Source organism: Poecilia reticulata, linkage group LG18 (assembly GCF_000633615.1).
Source record: "Poecilia reticulata strain Guanapo linkage group LG18, Guppy_female_1.0+MT, whole genome shotgun sequence".
NCBI classification, from domain to species: Eukaryota; Metazoa; Chordata; class Actinopteri; order Cyprinodontiformes; family Poeciliidae; genus Poecilia; species Poecilia reticulata.
The window spans coordinates 11138771-11152801 of NC_024348.1; the positions used below are offsets into that span (position 1 = coordinate 11138771).

At 36.4% G+C, this 14031-nt stretch overlaps 1 long non-coding RNA gene across 1 annotated transcript; it reads right to left on the bottom strand.

The window, feature by feature from the left end:
- Positions 1-12488: 12488 nt before the first annotated feature.
- Positions 12489-14031, bottom strand: LOC103480426 (uncharacterized). The gene is made up of 4 exons (XR_536089.1): positions 13969-14031; positions 13048-13109; positions 12822-12970; positions 12489-12701 (listed from the first exon to the last, which is right to left on the bottom strand). It is a non-coding gene; the product is annotated as an uncharacterized LOC103480426 (long non-coding RNA).

A 14031-nucleotide genomic window follows, 5' to 3' on the forward strand; every position in this document is an offset into this window, starting at 1 on the left:
GTGGTTGTGGTTGGAGCTGGAGTGGTTGTGGTTGGAGAAGCTGTGGTTGTGGTTGTGGTTGGAGCTGTAGTGGTTGTGGTTAGAGAAGCTGTGGTTGTGGTTGGAGCTGTAGTGGTTGTGGTTGGAGAAGCTGTGGTTGTGGTTGGAGCTGTAGTGGTTGGAGAAGCTGTGGTTGTGGTTTGAGCTGGAGTGGTTGTGGTTGTAGTTGGAGACGCTGTGGTTGTGGTTGGAGCTGTAGTGGTTGGAGAAGCTGTGGTTGTGGTTGGAGCTGGAGTGGTTGGAGAAGCTGTTGTAATTGGTGTTGTGTTTGTACTCGCTGGACCTGCTTGTTGTGAAAAATAAAAAAAGAACAAAAAATGAACAAAAATAATAGCTAACAAAAGTAGAACACCTGCTCCCTACTTTTGTCACACATTACAGAGGTACCAACAAAGAAACAAGACATGTAACTAATGTAAATGGTTGTGGGTATTCTGTGAGATATGAACAAATGTTTAAAGACTTTACTTTAACTTGACATACTTTACCTGCTAGAGTGACAAGAATTAATGTGATCCATCTAAACTCCATTATGACAGTACAGGAATCTGAAAAATCAAACATTCAAAACTTTCATTTCCTGAAGTTGCAAATCCAACACTTGACCGTTAGTTCCACCTATTTCAATTTAAGAATAGAGGAGTTCCTGTTGGAGTGCAAAATTAGCTGCAACATTTAAATACGGATAGTTTTGCTGTTGAACTTTTGCAAATACTTTCAAACTTGTCTATTTGGTAAAACTATGGCTAATTTAACCCTGATGCAAATCTTAGTCATAAATACATCAAGAAAGACTCATACTTCAATAGACATTCTTGATTTTTCTTGATTTCATTATGAAAAACATTTACATTTAAACCATCTGCAAAGTTAAATACTAAAGGTATTATTTATACCTTCAAACAAAAGGCTGTTTGAGGTTCAGGCTCTTTGCTTTCGGCTCTCTATTACAGAAATACTTCATTAAAAATGTTCATGTTTGCCTTGAAGTCAGATATGCAAATGACATGCAAAGCGTGCGTGCAAAAAGTTTGGATTTCGTGCTTGGTCTGTTCAAACCATTCATTCATGGTGGATGAGATTTTTTATATAAGTTCCCCTACTTGGTGTATAAATTGATGCCTCGTGTTTATGAAACCATTCTTATGAAAAATACAATTGGCAACTTTTAATAGACCACTCTAATGAAAACAAATGTTCACTTATAAACTGAGGTTCTAGATTAATCTTCCTGATTATTTAGTCTGCACAGGAATTTAGTTCACATTATATGAGATGTGTTTGACATTAAGGTATATGGAATCATTCTCATTTTCTCTATCAAAATAATTACTATAGTTTTATAAACCATTTTACTGAATTTGGAGTTTTGATTACTCAATATATTTTTGGGACTCAGACAGACTGTTGTATTGCTCCTATTTGGTACTTTGATCAATCTTCTAAATGTAGATTCGGATGTATAATTTCACATTTTTACAACTACAGAATCTGTCTTTGTTTGAGATTTTTAGGGAAAGAGAGAGTAACACAGGAGGCCATCGAGTGAAACAATAACATTTTCAGCACCTTCAAGTTGGAGGTTTCAGCTCGTTTGTCTAAATTTGGACATTACTTCTTTAGTTTCTACCCCCATCAGAGCGGACTTTGGTGAAATGTATCCCCCACAAATCATCGCTGCATGTGGCGTTTTGAATTTAAACGTGTTAATATGGCAATGTTCACTGAGCAAGCTGAATGTTGAGAAAAAAATCTGATTCAAATCTAAAGTAATGAAATAATTTTTGTTTCATTATACCTTCAGTGTGACTTCCAACAAGAGGAGTACTGTCCCAACTCAATTTTTTTGTATGCTTATTGCACTTTGACTGAGTACAGACTTCACAGATGGTCATAGAGTGATCATTGGGACCAAAGGAAAAACATTTAAAATGAATTATAAACTCAAACATAAAGTGGATTAACAAAAGAGCAACATAGCAAAAGACTAACATAAACATCCCAGAATCATGGCACAACTATGAACAAAGGTCACATTGAGAGAGGGCAGATGTTTGCATAAAGACCCCCCCAGAAGAGTATCTCAATTAAAAAAATATAATTAACAATCTGCAATAATTCAGAATTCCAGAGTTAACTATTGTTATTACCATAATATCATCTAAACAGTTTATGAGTGAAAGTAAAACAATGTTGATGAAGATTTGTTAAATGTTAACAACAAATAGCTCATTTCTGCATTTCTAACTAGGAGATTTACATTTTCTTCAGTTACACATGAAAATTGAAACTTGAGCATTATCATTATAAACATTTACAACATGACAAAAATACGTACAGTGTGGAACTAAATGAACAAAAGTACTCACCTAAAATGAAAGCTGAAATGTTTTGACATATGCTAATGTCTTTAAATTAGTATTTCCATTATCTAGACCTCATTGGTGAACAAATATTTGGAAATAATTATCTAATCGATAGACACTCGGCTTCCTTGCTCAGATTCTTCTCTGTCCTGTGAAACAATGGTCAAATTCTCAGCTGCACCAGTATAATATCCCACTGTGTAACTTGGACAAAAATAACTTTCTCCCTACAGCCATTATTCAAACAAGTTCCTTGCAAGTCACCTGAAAATATTTGAATATAGTCTTCAGGTCATACTCTCATCACCATATGTGGTTGATCAGTTTCCATACAAAGATGTGAGGCCCATAACATCTGATTACTCTCCTGTCAGACTCAAACTGCTGGAGGTTTTCTTCTGTTAAACTGAGATAGTCGTCCCCACTGTCACCTGATGCTTGCTCAGGATCAGAAACTCCAGATTCAATGTTCTGGTTTTCCTTGTAGATCTCCCTGTCGTTGCCTATGAGGTGCTCACATTTTTGACTTTGAAGATCAAGGCATAAAATATTTATTTTTGACAGCATTTATACTTCACGTAGATTAGATTAGGTGTAATTTTTGTATAAATTTCGGCTGCTTGAAGATATATCAACAATTTTTCCCACTCTGACATATCCTCCTTCTGCTTTCTGTTTGTGGATTGTTTGTAATTATTAACTTTGTATATTTTCTTTTTTAAATTTTCTGTCTCTCATACTAACCATTCAGTTTCTTCATGAAGGGAAAGGTTCATCTCCACCTTCAGTTGCTTGTTCAGAATGACAGATTGCTGCAAAGTCAATGTTTCTATGTACCCAGATGGGAATGCTTAAACTCTTTTTTAGATAACTTTTTACTGACTTTGATTATACTATCAACTGGATCTCAACCCAAGAACCCAGAGTCCTGACAGAAACATTTCCTAAGTCAAGTAAATGGAAAACTAAGCATAACTGGATGAGTAACACAAATAAAAAGCTGCAAATACAAAGTTTTAATTGACAGAAATTAAGGTTAAGGCGTCCAGCAGAAGACATGGGCCCTGTGAATTGCTTTAGGCTTTGATGAGCAGCTTAGGTTGAGGATTAGAGACGTCTTCCACCCAGGACCTGGAAAGTGGTGGAGGAGCCTAAGGAGAGGATGGAAGTCTGAAGAAGATGGAAGGACAAGGGTGGAGAAGAAGAGATGGGTTGAAGCTTGGCTGGTGAGCAGATGGAGCCGTGGATGGAGGAGTTTGAGGTTTATTAGGAGTTTGATGCTGATAGGCTCTGGTAGAAGTGCAAGACGCAGTGATTGGATGATGCAGGAGAGGCTGAAGAAAGTCTTCCAGTTTGTGTTTATGTCTATGCTTCATTTTTTTATTATACAATATTTGTACACTTAATATTTAATGTTTCTTAAGAAACTTTAGAAAACAAAGTTGAACAAAAAAAAGCAATATAATTTGCTGCTTTATAATTTCTGTGGTCAAGTCAGAAACACAGAACAGGGAAGTTAAAATCCAAACAAAAGCAATAGGAAAATTATGTCTGTTGAAAACAAAACAGTGATGCAGTTTTGCATTTTACTTTGCATTCAGTGTTTTGCATTCTGTTTTGACTTGTTCAAATCTGATGGTGTGAAAAGAAACAATTCATTCCTATTTTATACCAGCTGTTGTTTATATTTGTACTGCAGTATGTATGTAAATTAATCATTATAATTTATTTTTAAATTAATATTTTACAGTCACTTTATTTGGCATGTTACGTCACAGGCTGCTGTTGTGATGGCCACTTTTGTGCCTTTGGGATGTGTGTGTGTGTGTGTGTGTGTGTGTGTGTGTGTGTGTGTGTGTGTGTGTGTGTGTGTGTGTGTACGACTGTGTGTGTGTGTGTGTGTGTGTGTTGGAGGTGTGGATGTTTTTAGCTATTTGGACTCTGGAGAAACACATTCATTTTCTCTGTTGTGCTGTTTACAGCTAAAGGACAATAAAGTTTGATTTGATCAGTCACAGCGAGTTTTTCCTGAGGAATTCCTGTTACAGTAAATCAAATATTGTTTATCTATTTATGTATTAATTCATTCTGTGTGAAATGGTTAAAAAATAACTAAAATAAAAACCTTACGATAGCTTTATGGTGTCTGTCAAGGGTGTTAAAAACTTATTTTGTGTGCTGTCAGCCAGCTGTGAATGAATAAATGCCCTATGTGGGAAAGTGCGACATCGTCAAAACATCGCTACTGGTGCCGGTTCACTTCCCCACATTCAACCACATTCATAGGCTGTCAACATAGTCATATTAATAAAAATGCCACCACTTTGATAATAAAATTTTGAGCTCTCTCAACTCCCAGCATGCAAAAACAAAACCGCACTTTTTGACACAAACACCTGTCAAAAGTCACACCCTGTTCAGAACACATTTTTTTATTTTTACCGTTTCCCGAATGAAGAGAGTTTTACATGAGCACAGGAAGTTATGCAAATACATTTCTAAGTAACCGCATGAAACGAAATAAGAAAACCTTTATAATATGACTTAATATGATGATTTTAGACTGGCTCATTAGTTCACCTGCTTAGGCACAACAGACTGAAACCAAATCCTGGTGCAAAGCATTTCTTGTTGTTGTTTTTTTTGCACATTGTCCCTGTTTTAAATAAATAAATAAAAGGAAAATGAAATGAAAGAGATGTCTAAAGTCTAAGTGAATCCAAAAAAAGACTGAACTTGAACTCAAATGTGTTAAAAGTAACTTTTTTATTTGTCTCCTTGGGCTGGTTTTAAACTAATTAGTGATTGGAAAGGTTGAAAGAAATTTTGACAGAAACATGGGAAATTAGTTGTCTTTTTTCCTTTGAGCTTTTAATGAATAAATCCCAAGTTAATACAATAAATAGTAATGAACATATAGTTTTAAAATATGTTTTTCATTGGTGAATATTCAATCAAGATTTACACTTATTGTACTATTGGAAAAATCTGTTTAGCTGTTATTAAATTTGACTTTTCTGCATATTTCACAATTTTCATTAAGAATACAAATGACTTTTCTCTGACTTTTTGACATGCCACAGTTAACAGAAGACTATCACTGAGACGTTTTCATGTATAATTATTGTGTAGCTACTGGTGACACATCTTATAACGTCTCCCACAGAAAAGCAAATATACTGAATATACAAGTTTGTATTTCATTAAAAAAAGTTCAATAAAATGATTGAAAACCAACATACTGTGATGTATGTCTTACGAACCTCACAAAAATAAAAGGCTGGAAATTGTGCTGGATTTCCATTCAACCTGAATAGATCTTAATATTCATGTTTGCTCTGCATAAATATAACTTAATCTCCAGCCTATTAGCTAAAGCAATACTTCCTAAAGTCTTCCTAAAGTCTTCCTAAAGTCTAGGCCAATTTGTACCAACATACATTTTGATTAATATCTTCCTTTTAGGTAATAGAAACACTTAATATTCATACTGGCTCAATAGTAACGATGACAAAACCACCATGCAGAATACAGTGTTGAAACTTATCCTGTGAATTTCTCCACTTGCAACGTTTGCAGTAGTGTTAAGGGCAGTTGTTGCTGTTGTTGTTGTAGAAACTGTTGTTTGTGCAACTGTAGTTGTCCTGGCATTCATTGTAGAGGTTGGAGCAACTGTGGTTGCTCTCTTAGTGGTAGTTGGTTGGGCAACAGTGGAGGATGTACTTGTGGTTTTTATCAGAATTGTGGCTAATGTTGCACCAGTTGTAGTTGACTGAGTGACACTGGTTGCTTTTAGAGTGACTTTTGTGGTTGTAGGAGCAACTGTGGTTGTTTGTGGTGAAAGACGAGCTGTTGAAGCAGGTGGTGTTGCTGTTGGAGCATTTATGGTTGTTGTTGCAGGACCAGTGGTAGCTGTTGGAGGAACTGTTGTAGTTGCAGAAACAACTGTGGTTGTAGGAGAAACTGTGGTTGTTGCAAATGAAATTGAGGTAATGGTAGGAGGAACAGTAGTAATTCTTAGAGGAACAGCTGTAGTTGTTGCTAGAGGAATAGCTGTGGTTGTTGTTACAGGACCAGTTGTAGTTGTTTGAGCATAGGTAGGGGCTGTAATTTGAGGTACAACTGTGGTTGTTGGTGCAAGGGCAGATGTGTGAAGAACAGCTGTAGTTGTTGGAGGAAGGATGGTGGTTGTTGGCGTAATTGTGGTTGCTGTTGCAGGACTAGTGGTAGCTGTTGGAGGAACTGTTGTAGTTGCAGAAACAACTGTGGTTGTAGGAGAAACTGTGGTTGTTGCAGATGAAATTGAGGTAATGGTAGGAGGAACAGCAATAATTCTTAGAGGACCAGCTGTAGGTGTTGAAGCAGCTGAAGTGGTTGTTGTTGAAGAAACTGTGGTTGTTGGTTCAGTGGTGGCTATGGTAGGATTAACAGTTGTAATTGTTGGAGGACCTGTGGTCACTGTTGGAGGAACAGCTGTAGTTGTTGCTGGAGGAATAGTGGTGGTTGTTGTTGCAGGACCAGTCGTAGTTGTTTGAGCATAGGTAGGGGTTGTAATTTGAGGTACAACTGTGGTTGTTGGTGTGAGAGCGGATGTGTGAAGAACAGCTGTAGTTGTTGGAGAAACTGTGGTTGTCACAGATGCAGTGGTGATTATGGTGGGAGTAGAAGTTGTTGTTGAATTAGCAGATGTGGTTGTGGGAGAAGCTGCGGTTGTCAGAGGTTCAGCTGTAGCTGTTGGAGCAACTCTGGTTGTTCTGGGAGCAATTGTGTTTGTTGTTGTTGCTGAGGGAACTGATGTGGATGTTGGAGGAATTGTGGCTGTTGTTGAACTGGTAGGTTCAAGAGAAGATGTAGAGTTGGCAACTGCAAGTGCAGCAGGAGCAGCTGTAACGCAATAAAACTTATTGTAGTGACAGCTGAATATACATTTTATGTGAAGGATTTTATAGCAGAAAAATTCTAATTTTTTTTCCTTCACTAAATGGTGGAAGAAGTTAATATTCATTGCATGTAGATCACTCTAAATACCCTCCACTAATTTAAATCGTATATTTCCTCAGTATGGCATTGCTGCTGTTTTAATCAATCTAAACTTATAATTTTTTCTGTGCTGCATGAAAACATCATCCTTTGTTAGATCTTTCTTTTTTCAAGGCACTAATCTCACTAGCTCACTAATCTGTCATCAGATTAGACTCTTTGCCTGTCAGACAACAAAGTGTCTTCATCCTGAGGCTTCTTCCAACATGCTGTGACTCAGATCACTATAGGAGAGCTTTTCTGTCCGTAGCCCTAAACATCAACAATAACTCTTTAAATAAACTTGGGTAAGATGTCTTAAAACAACATTAAATTTCCTTTAGAATTAATGAAGTATTTTCAAATTGAATGTAATGAATCACCATCCAACGAATCAGTTCAAAGTCTTTGTGATAACTACTTGTTTCTGTTTGTCTTTCTATAAATTAAGACATTTCAAAGATCCACTTTAATCGTCTCACCTGTTAGAAACAGAAGACTTAAAATGACTTGTAAATCCATTATGATTCCAGTGGAATCTGTAAAATCAAATACAGACTTTTATCTGCTGAAATTATGCACACACATTTACATTGTACATTAATTACTGAATATTTAAAAAAAATCTACCCCTGTCAGTTAAGATTTAATTTGAATTATTTGACAAAGTATATACAGTAACATATTTGTTAGTCTGTTACTTATAAGGACTTTACAGAGACAAGACTATATATTTTCTGTTGTTATGAATGCTAAACCTACTCCTTGAATTATTGGCACTTCGTTTCAATAATTCAATTCATAGGAATTGATAGGAAAGAATAAACGTATCTAGACCAGCAAAATGATAAGATAATACTCTGACTTTGCCCAGACTTTGAAAAACTAGAAGCTCTGGTAAACATAATTTTCAGATGGCTGCATCATTGGCAACATTTCAAGCCTGCATTATATTTATATTTATATTTATATTTATATTTAAATAGCCCTCCAAACAACAACTTAACATCTTATTTTACAACATACTTATGCTGATCATAACCCTAAATCTAAACTATTTTAACTTGACTTTAAAAGAAAAGGAAAGCAATAAATAAATTAGTTGATATTTTATGTTATGAAAATGTATAGTGTATAGTGAAAACAGAGCAAATCGTTCCTACAGAAGACGGTCAACAACCTAAAGTGCTTCAGCTGTGGATGTTGTCTGAAACCGATCCGTGTAACTATGTGACACATTTGCTTAAACGTTACACAACAGCTAGAATGGTACATCTTATGCAAAGAGTGGACACTTCCTCTTCATGTCCCTCTTTAACCTTTTGTTAGAGAACAGTCAGAAGAACAGCCTTATGACTGTTAGACAAATGCATGTATTTTATGGTGATCACCAGTGAAACTGATTTATTTCTCTCCCCAAGACATTTTTTCATGATCTAATCCAGATAAAAGTTTATGTTAAGATCTTTTTAAATATTCCTTTTCTATTGGCGAAGAAAAAACTGTATTATCAGAGAATAAGTTGATGACATTCTTAAAGCAAGATTTACTCTGAAGAAGCAATGGCAGATCATAAATGCTGGAAGAGATGTACATAGATGTACATAAACAGTAATCAGCAGGTAATAATGAAAAACCTCTTTTGAATGACAAAAAATACTTTATTATTTATACCCACAACATTTCCATGTTAATATTTTAGTTAGCGTTAAGTGTTAGGGTAGCAGAGTAACGTCCCCAAAACAAGCTTCACTGTAGTCATGCTAGTGTCACCATAACTGGGCTTCTTCAATTTGATATGCTTTACCTGCGTTGAAAATGTAGAAGCTTGGAGAAGTTGTGTTTTAGAAATGATTAGCGTTCCCTCCTACAGCAGCATTAAAAAAAAAGTTCAATATAATATATAATGTAGTACATCCTAAAGTCTTTGGAAATTCAAATCTAAAAATAATCAAGGAAAAACACATAAACACACAAATATTGAGGTAGAAAAGTGGACAAAAGTACTTACTCAAATGTGAAATTCAGGAAGAATTTTCTTTATTGTGATATCCACCGTCACATGGTCACTAACCCTATGCTTTATGCAGCATAAATTAAAGTTTTTTTCAGGAATTTTATGGAACCTCACTTATGTAATATCTTTAAATAGCCTGATTTCCAGGCTCAGATGGATAGCATTCCTCTTTCAACTATTCCGAGAACGGATCATGTCTATTGCTTTGAAGCTTTCATGACATCATACTAAGTTTTTCTCAACAAAAATAAATATTTCTGCCCACACCCATTATTCAAAGCAGTTACGTGTAAAAAAAAAAAAAAAAAAGCCTCTATTTGAATGTTTTATAATCCTCTGGTCTGCCCTGTGACAGACTGACGACCTGTCCAGGGTGACCCCGCCTCTCGCCCGGGACGTTAGCTGGAGATGGGCACCAGCACCTCCCGACCCCACTAAGGGACAAGGGTGTAAAGACAATGGATGGATGGATGGATAATCTTCTGGTCAGTTATTTGTGAATCAAGCCAAATGTATATATGACAAAGTTCAAAGATGTGGCTCAATATTGAGAATTACAAGGTTTCCACTCAGTTTAGTTAGCATTGACTCCCATTGTAGTGAAACCCATTTTTCACTTTTCACTTGGCCCCTTCAGTAGTTGCTCTACATCCAATGCTATCTCTTAGACATCAATTTCTGCTGGGAAAATAAGAACAAACATGTCGGAAAACTTCAGCTGAATGTGTAACATCATCATCCCTCAGTGGGTGTAATGAAGAGAGTTTTCTCAGGCTGGCCTTCAGCCTCTACAGGTGTTGTGACAGAGAAAACAGACACAGGCGGACCCCCCGCCCAAAAAAAAAAAAAACCTCACGCATCACGTGAATATGCATTTTTGCAGGAGTGTGATTTTGCTCAACTAAATGTGACATTCAAATTAAAAAAGACAGGAGAAAGAGGTGGGTGGGGCTGAAAAATTTAGGGAGACGAATCCAAATGGGTGTGCAGGACACATGCAAATGTAGCATGTTAACACATTTCCTGTGTGGAGGAGGTCAGTGATGACCAAGCAGGAGGACTACAGCAGGTCAGCGAGTATTTCCTACATGTGTGTGTGTTCAGGGGTGGTTGGCCACGTCATGGCCAACCACCAACCGAGCTCCAGTTGATAAGGACCTTCATCCATGGCCTCCTCCGCTTACCTGCTGCAATCAACCGGCATCAATCATGTTATCATCTCTGCTCGTTTCAGCCCTGGTCATTCTAACATCCTTGCTGATAAGCCGTCCCTCTCAGCCTTCGTGCAGCCCAGTCCCGCTATTAGACAAAGTCACACACTTCAAATCTCAATCTCATGTCTCGCACTGAAATTTATTCCCTATATTTTCTTAGTCTTTCATTCCCATTTGAGTCCGAATTTATATTTCTTTATGCTCGTCTATCATTTCAAGCCCCCACATCCTTGCAACCTCGAAGCTAGAATCTACATATGACATCATGCAGCCTTTAGATTTCAGTCTTCAGGGTATCCCTTCAGCATCACGCCAACAGCTCCATCGTTTCATCCTCAGCATCCTCTCCATATAATTATTCATATCTCTTTTCTGTGTTCGCAGTTACCTTCAGTGTCAGTAAGCACTGTGCATTTACTGGTGGTGGTTGGTCAACCTCATCCAAGCCCATGCTCTTTTCCAGTAAATGTCATGCAAACTTTCCCCATTTTGTCCCTCTGTCCTTATTTTCAGGTTTCATTCCAGAATGATCTCATCTCTCGTCCGCATCCTCCAACCATCACCCCGTGAGGCTAATCTTAACTCTAGCATCTTGTCTCCAGTAGCAGGAAGTCATCTTCTTACTTTTTAACCTATTCCCTCTTTTATCATTTTCTCTCCATCTTAGTAATGCACAGCCAGCACCTTCCACCTGCTAAACATTATTTCATAGCATCACCTCATCACCCCAGCTGGCCTTCATCTATCAGCATCCCACTATTCAACGCCTAGCGGCGTCCCATGCTAGCCTACGTTCACTATCAGTCCTATTCCTTAGTCAACATCTTCCTCACAACTCCTCACTGAAGCCCTCACTGTATTGCTGCCTCCTTCGGTCCCTGCAAACCCTGCATAATGTAACCTCTCCTACCCGGGCTTTGGCCCCGGCCTCAGCCCTCACTTATTGGGGACAACATTCCTATGCAGCATCAGGAATGTCCATCAAGCTTATCGCAGTTCCAGCTCTATGTTCTCGGCCGGGGCCTGAACGTCAAAGGCCCCGGCCGAGAACATAGAACATGTTGGTTTACTTGTTAATAAACCTTTTAATGGCTTTCTTTCTCCGTCCGAGTCTCTCCAGATTGAAATAGGTCTGTATAGCTTTGGAGGTTGTTTATTTGTTCTATTAAATTTGCTTTAATTTTTATAACCTGCTTGTTTAATAAACTTTTGTTATTTTAACTGTGTCATTAAATACGTACATGTTAAATGTTGATTGTGTTAAAAGGCCTCTTCAAATCAAGTCCCCAGGCTGAATTTCAACCTCAAACCGCCTCTGGATCAGTGCTCTGCAATCTGGAGCTTCACATAATATATAAAATGAAGATTTTCTTTCATTTTTTTGCTCTGTGCCCATATTAAAAAACAACAACAAACAATCGCCCCACCTTGGACCCTCTGATAAATTTAGTCTAGGACCAATGCTGTATCTTATAATTTATCTTTATTATACTGATCGATATACAGAAAAAAAAAGCAAAATACTTTTAGAATACTGAATACAGAATATTTTTGTGTGATAAATATAACTAAAAGAAAAAGAAAAACTAGACAATCATACAGGACATTGATCAGACAGCCATACAATATTCATTGAGAGAGAAATCTTAAGGATTACCTAAACAGTCTCTGACCTAAATAATCCTTAATTACCTTCATGTTACCTTTCAAAGATCATAAATTATATTATTTTACCATAATAATTAAGTGTACATAAATAAATAAGAAAGAACTGATACGAACAAACTTGAATGACCTGACAATTCAAATAAACACAATCACTGTTACACAGTATCAAGTTTCAATAAAGGTTTTTAAAGTTTTAAAGTGTCATGAGTGAATTTTTAGAATGTCCTTCTTCGCACCACTAAGAATTGTCATTTTCCAGCACATCTTCCTCTGGAAACCAGCAGAGTCGTTATTGCTGGTTTGAAAGAAGCCATGACAGCAGGACCAAGCTGAGTGCCGTGATGAGGCTGATGTTGTGGCTTACTCCACTTGAAACCGCTGCAAGTGAGGAAAAGAAACACATGACCTTATTTGAAAAAAAAAAGCTCCTCTGCTATATTGCAGATTTTGTATCATTGCAATGCTGACTTCTTTTTATTTGAATGTAATTTAGCTTACCTGTGTCATCCACAAGAATAGAACCAGTGTCGATGTTGAAAGTTGTGACGTTTGAAGCTGCTTTCAGCAAAACCTCTGCAATTTGAATGTTGYTAGGTACAGACGCTGCTGAAAATTGAAGGTCCATGTTGTTGATAATTGATCCGTTGCTAAAAATGAAACAAAATATCAGTTAATTTGTCCACATTTATATTTAACAATGCTTAAAATCACCTGCAAATCATACCTGAATGAAGTTACAATGAAATCACGTAATGTAGAAAACTCTCGCTGGAAGAGAGGTTCAAGCTGCAGGAAGACAAAGAAAATATTGTTATGTAAATTAAAGTTGTAATTTTTATATAAATCATTCATCCAAATCTTGAAATTACATCAAATATCATTTTTTCCTATGTTGGTTAAGGCAAAAATAAAATCATGATACAGCATGACCTCATGTGTATGTGTGGTATTTCACTGATATTAGATATTACTAACTTTTGCTAAAGGAAAATGTGAATACACAAACTGAAGAAACATTTTTTAACCAATTTATTGCCCTGCATAAAGTGTATTTCTTAAATACACCTGATTTAAATGAAGAATTGACCCACAAGGTTCTATAGAAGTTGGTTAAAGGTTAATTGTATAACTAAACAATTTGAATCATAATTGGATATTTTAAATGTGCCATTAGACCATATGACACCCAATTCTGAGTGACTTTACTTTTAAATTTACCCTGGACTTATTTATAGATTCAGATATTTCCATGCAAGCATACATATTTGTCTTTTGTTTATTTGTTTTTTAAATTGCTCATAATTTCACACTTATGCATGTATTTTTAATTTTTATATCATGTATGGTTATATTTACCAGTACATGACACTTTAGATGGGAGAAGCTTGTCAACAAATATATTCTATATTCTAATTCTAAATCCGGGAATAAATCTACACCGTACAGGGCAAGGTGTAGATTTTTTTCTAACAACTCTAATTTGCCCCCTGTGGTTTAGAAAATGATTACTTTCATTTCAATAGAAAAAAATGTAGACATATTTATATGGCTTTATGGTTCTGTCTCACAACAAATATCAACTTGAAAGTGTTGTTTGTTAAAGCTCTTTTACAAATATTTTACTATCAGCTGACATAAGACTTACATATGACTTTATAAGTGCAGCTCGACTTTTAAATGCAGCAGATGATGGGTTCAGCAAGTCAGT